The sequence below is a fragment of the Mirounga leonina genome, unplaced genomic scaffold (genome assembly GCF_011800145.1).
Source record: "Mirounga leonina isolate KUSES-001 unplaced genomic scaffold, KU_Mleo_1.0 Mir_366, whole genome shotgun sequence".
Lineage (NCBI taxonomy): Eukaryota > Metazoa > Chordata > Mammalia > Carnivora > Phocidae > Mirounga > Mirounga leonina.
This window is the reverse complement of record NW_023270709.1, coordinates 9,823,162-9,829,161: the sequence shown is the minus strand read 5'-3', so window position 1 is coordinate 9,829,161 and position 6,000 is coordinate 9,823,162.

Below are 6,000 nucleotides of genomic sequence, written 5' to 3'. Positions count from 1 at the left end.
CAGAGTCCTTCCAGATGGACAAAAGTAAGATGGGAAGGCCCACGCTCACTTGTTACGAAGAAAGCCTCAGTTTTAAATTCCTTCTTCCAAGGAAGCTGGACTTGCTTCCCTCATTCCCATGGCATGGCTGAGCATTAGTGCTCACCAGCCCGGGGCATGGGGTTACAACTACCAACCCCAGGTGTGATATAACATGTTTAATTGAACTATACCTGACTCCTAATCATTCATTGCCTTAAGTTTTTTTTCCAGACTATCTTGACTCCCTACATAGACTGGGAGTTCCTGGAGGGGAAAAGCCATCATATTCTTTCTTTTTTCATTACTGAGTATTTTAATACAATAAAACTCACGAATGTTAGGTGTACGATTTAGTAAGTTTTAACAAATGTATTCAGTCTTACAACCAACACAATAGTGATATAGAACATTTCCATCATTCTAAAACGCTTCTTTGTGCTAATTTACAGCCCCCTCTCCCCACCCCCAACCCCTACCAACCACGGATTTGTCACTAGGTTTTACATCTTCTAGAATTGTACGTTAAGTGGAATCCTACAGTATACACTCTTTTACGTGTGGCTTCTTAACAAGATTTTGGGATTCGTCCATTGTTCACTCCTTTTTATGGCTGAATGGTATTCCACTGAATGGATAGATACTTTGTCTATCCATTCACCAGCTGATGGACATTTCAGTTGTCCCCGCTTTGGAGCTACTGTGAATAAAGCCGCTTGAATATTTGTGGACAGGTCAGAGTGTGGACATGTTTCCTTTTACCTTTGGCAACACAGAGGCAATCTAGGAACAGTCTAGGAGAAAGACTGCTGGACTGTATGATATATTTAACTTTAAAAAAGAAAAACTCACGCTCTGGAAGTTTTCTAAAGTGATTGTACAATCATACAATCCTGCCAGCAATAAACAAGAATTCTGGTTGTTCTGCATTCTCACCGACACTTGGTAGTATCAGTCTTTTAATTTCAGCTGTTCTGGGGTGTGTGGTTTCACTTCATTGTGGTTTTTAGTTTGCATTTCCCTTAGTAATGCTGTTGAGTATCTTTCCATGTGCTTATTTACCATCCATATATCTTCCTTTGTCGAGTGTCTACTGAAATCTTTTGTCCATACTTGGGAGGTTGTTTTAAGAGTTCTTTATGTATTCTAGATATGACCTTTGTCTGCTAATATGCTTTGTGAATACTTACTCCCATTCTATGGTTTGCCTTAACAGTGTCTTTGAAAGAGCAAAAGTTCAATTTGATGAAATCCAACCCAGTGCACTGGTTCTCTTTTGTGTGTCCTATTTAAGAAATCTTTGCCTAACCCAAGGTCACAAACAACTTCTGCTATGTTCTCTTCTAGAAATTTTATACTTTAGCTTTTACATGTAAGTTTACGATTAACTTCAGGTTGATGTTGGTATATGATGTGAGGTAAAACTTGAGTTTCCTTGTATTTCCTATGGATATCATGCTGTTCCAGCATATTCTGTTGAAAGTACTATCCTTTCCTCATTGAATTACCTCAGCAGCTTGTCAAAAATCAACTGATCACACATCTGTGCATCTATTTCTGGATTTGCTCTTCTGTTCTACTCATCTACATGTCTATCCTTATGCCAATACCACTCTGTCTTGGTTACTATAGCTTCATAATAAATCTTGAAATCAGGTAGTATAAGTCTTCCAACTTTGTTCTTTTTCCTCCTAAAATGTTCTGGTTCCTTCAAGTCCACTGCATTTCCACATAATTTTTAAATCAGTCTGCCAATGAAAGAATGGAAGTAAGGAAGGAAGCAAGGGGGTAGGGAAAGAAGGAGGGAAGGAAGAAAGGAAGGAAGGGAGGGAGGGAGGGAGGAAGAAAAGGAAGGAGGGAGGGAGGGAGGGAGGGAGGGAAAGGTAAGGTACAAAGAAACAAAGAAAGTAGGCCAGCCAGTCTGACAGGCTACAACATGGATGAACCTTCAGGACATTATGCTAAGTGCAATAAGCCAAACACAAAAGGACAAATATTATATGATTCCACTTAAACAAGGTTCCTAGAGTAGCCAAATTCATAAAAACAGAAAGTGAAATGGTGGTTGCCAGGGGCTGGGGGAGGGGAAATGGGGAGTTGTTTAATGGGTACAAGAATTTCGGTTTGGGGAGATGAAAAAGTTCTAGAGACAGATGGTGGTGATGGTTGCACAGCAATGTGAATGTACTTAATGCCACTAACCTGTACATTTAAAAATGGTTAAAATGGTAAATGTTATGTATATTTTATAATAAGAAATATATTATGCCTTTTTTAAAAGGGGCCTCCTGGGAATTTATTGCAATTGCATAGACTCTGTTGTTCAATCTAATGAGAATTGGTTCCTTAAAAACAGAATGTTCTGATTGGGGGGCATGACATATCTCCTATTAAAATCTTCTCTCAGCAAGATTTATTATACTGTTCAGTGTGCAGGTCTTGCACATGTTTTGTTCAACTTACCCCTAATGTATTTTATGCTTTTTGATGCTATTTCCAATTTTCATTACTAGCATATAAAAATTATAAGATTTCTGCATATTGACTATATAGCTTTGCTAAATTTATTAGTTCTAGTTGTTTTTTTGTAAATTCCTTAGGATTTTCTAGCTAGATGATTGTCATCTGTGAATAAAGACAGTATTACTTCACCCTTTCCAATCTGTACATTTTCTTTCTTTTTATTGCATTATTGCGCCTGTGAGGACCTTGGTACAATGTTGAACAGAAGTGGCAGAGCAGACATCTTTGCCTTGCTCCCAATCAGAAGAAATTATTCATTCTTTCACCATTAAGTACGAGCTTAGCTCCAGGTTTTTTGTAGATGTCCCTTACCAGGTTGAGGAGGTTTCCCTCCATTTCTAGTTTGCTGAGACTGTTTTGTTTTTTAAACCACAAATAGGTATTGAATTTTATCGTATGCTTTTCCTGCATCTGTGGAGGATCATAGGATTTTTCTTCCTTTGTCAATATGGTGAATTACCTTGATGTTCAATGTTGTATCATCCTTAAATTCCTGGAATAAAACTTACTTGGATCATAAGGTGGATTTTGTTTTTAATGGATTTGTTTGCAAAACATTGCCAAATTTTTGTTAAGGTGTCTATGTTCATGAGCTCTGTTGGTCGAAAAGTTTACTTACAATATCTTTGGTTTTGGTATCAAGAGGATGGCTGGGAGTTTCCTTCCTCTTCTATTATCTGGGTTTGTAAAGAATTGGTATTATTCCTCCCTAGACATTTGGTAGAATTTACCAGTGAAGCCATTTGGGGCTGGTTTTCTTTGTGGGAAAGTTTCTAACTGAATTCAATATATTTATTGGATATGAATATTTCAAATTGTTTCTTCTTGAGTAGGTCTAGGTAATTTGTGTATTTCGAGGAATTTATCCACTTCATCTAAGTTGTTGGATTTATTGGCATAATATTATAACACTCCCTTTTTATCATTTTAAAGTCCGTAGAATCTATAGCAACTTTTCCATGTTCACTTTTTTTTTATGTCCACTCTATCAAGAGTGAAAATAAACAATCAATAATTTGTGTCTCCTTTTTTTTTTTCTCTTTTCTTTTTCCTTTTTCCTCCTGGCTGGAGTCTGGTTAGATCCATCTGCCTAGAGGCTTGTCAATTTTATTCATCATTTTCAATTTTTTTTTAAGATTTATTTATTTGAGAGAGAGTACGGGGGGAAGGGGCAGAGAGAGAACGAGAGAGAGACTTTAGCAGACTTTCACGGTGAGCACGGAGCGTGATGCAGGGCTCTATCCCAGGACCATGAAATCATGACCTGCGTCAAAACCAAGAGTCATACGCTTAACTGATTGTCCTGCCCAGATGCCTCTCGATATTTTTTTAAAATCTGCTTTTGGTTCTATTTACCTTCTCTATTGTTTTTCAGTTTTCTATTTCATTGATTTCTGTTATTTCCTTCCTTCTGCTTAATTTGATCTTTATACTGTTTCAGGGTGGGAGTTTAGATCATTAATGTAACACTTTCATCTTTTCTTAGTCAAGCATTTAATATCCTAAATGTCCTTCTAGACACTGCATTAGCTACATCCCACAAATTTTGATATGCTGTGTTTTTGTTCTGATTCAGTTTAAAATACTTCCTAATTCGCCTTATAGTTTGGCCCATGAATTATTTAGAAGTAGGTTGTTTAATTTCTAAATATTTGAGGATTCTTCAGGTATCTTTTATTGATTTCTAGTTTAATTCTGTTGTGGTCAGAGTAATACTTTGTGTGATTTCAATCCTTTCCAATGCATTGAGAGTTGTTTTATGGCCCAGAATATGATCTTGGTCACTATCACAAGTGTGTATGAAAAGAATATTCTGGGGGCGCCTGGGTGGCTCAGACGTTAAGCGTCTGCCTTCGGCTCAGGTCATGATCCCAGAGTCCTGGGATCGAGCCCCGCATCGGGCTCCCTGCTCCGTGGGAAGCCTGCTTCTCCCTCTGCTGCTCCCCCTGCTTGTGTTCCCTCTCTCGCTGTGTCTCTGTCAAATGAATAAATAAAATCTTAAAAAAAAAAAAAGAAAGAAAAGAATATTCTGCTGGTTGTCCAGGTGGAGTGTTCTATAAATGTCAGTTATGCAACTCTCCTATCTCTTTCCTGAAGTGCTGTCTGCTCCTGCTATGAGTTGCTAAGGGACAAGTGTTGAAATCTCCACTGTAATTGTGAACTTGCCTGGTTCTCCCTTCAGTCCTATCTTTGTTGTAGGTTATTTTGAACCTCTCTTATGAGGTGCACATATATTTAGGATTGTTATGTCCTCTTGATGAACTGAATTCTTTGACATTTTGAAATGTTCCTCTTTATCTCCAGTAACATTCACTGTTCTGAAGTCTACTTTGATTGTAAAATAGCTTTCTTTTGTTTAGTGTTAGCATGACACATTTTCCCTATCTTTTTATTTTTAACCTATTTGTGTACCCTTATATTTAAAATGGGTTTCTTACAGACAACATACACCTAGGTCTTGCCTTTTTATCCAATTTGACCACCTCTGCCTTTCGAGTGCCTAGAACATTTACATTTAATGTTTAATAAGGTCAATATGGGTGGGTTTAACTCTACCTTCTTGCTATTTGTTTATCTTGTCTGTTCTTTCCTTCTCTTTTTCCTCCAATCTTCTTCTTTTGGATTGTTTTTAATGATTGTTTCCTCTCTACTATGGCTTCTTAGCTAGTCCTGTTTTATTTATGTAGTGGCTTCTCTAGGGTTTATTATATATATTCACTTACCATAATCTGTATTCAAATATACACATATAGTGCGAGACCCTTACAACAATATACTTCTGATTCCTCCTTCCACACTTGTACTACTGTAGTCTACAGGAAGCTGTGGCTGATTCAAGTGTGTGTAACCATGTCCACATGATCAGTATTCCCAAAACATAGCAACCTGCACAGAGCCCACTATACAGGGCAAAATGAGAAACGGAGTAATACATCCCATGTTAACAATGGTATCACTGTTTGGGGGAGAGGCTGACAGCATAGTCACCAATTAATCAGAACAGCCACCAACCAGCCTTAGCTCTGGAGCAGGGTACTCCGGGGCCTCCAACTGTGCTAGACATCAGCCCTTTATTTGCTGGATCAGGGTGGTACCTAGGAGATGGTCAAGAATTTCCATGACAAGGAAGGGGAGATGGGAGGTGGGACTTGGGACAGCAAGTTATTTACCAAGCAGCGTAGAGGTGTTTCAGTATTTTTATGCTGGTCAGCCATTCATATGCCCTGGAGGTAGGTCATGTGAAGCACTTCCCTAAATACACAGAATTCTCCGAGGGCATGAGACAGGTATCCAGGTTGGCCCCTAATCAAAGCCAAACACAGGAGCAGGGCAGAAAGAAAATATTCACAAGTGTGCTACAAAAACTCACGGCAGGTATTTACACTTGCCATTGATCAGACACTAGGTGAGGCAAGACACATTCATTATCTCTAAGCCTCAGCGCGACCCTGGAGCGCA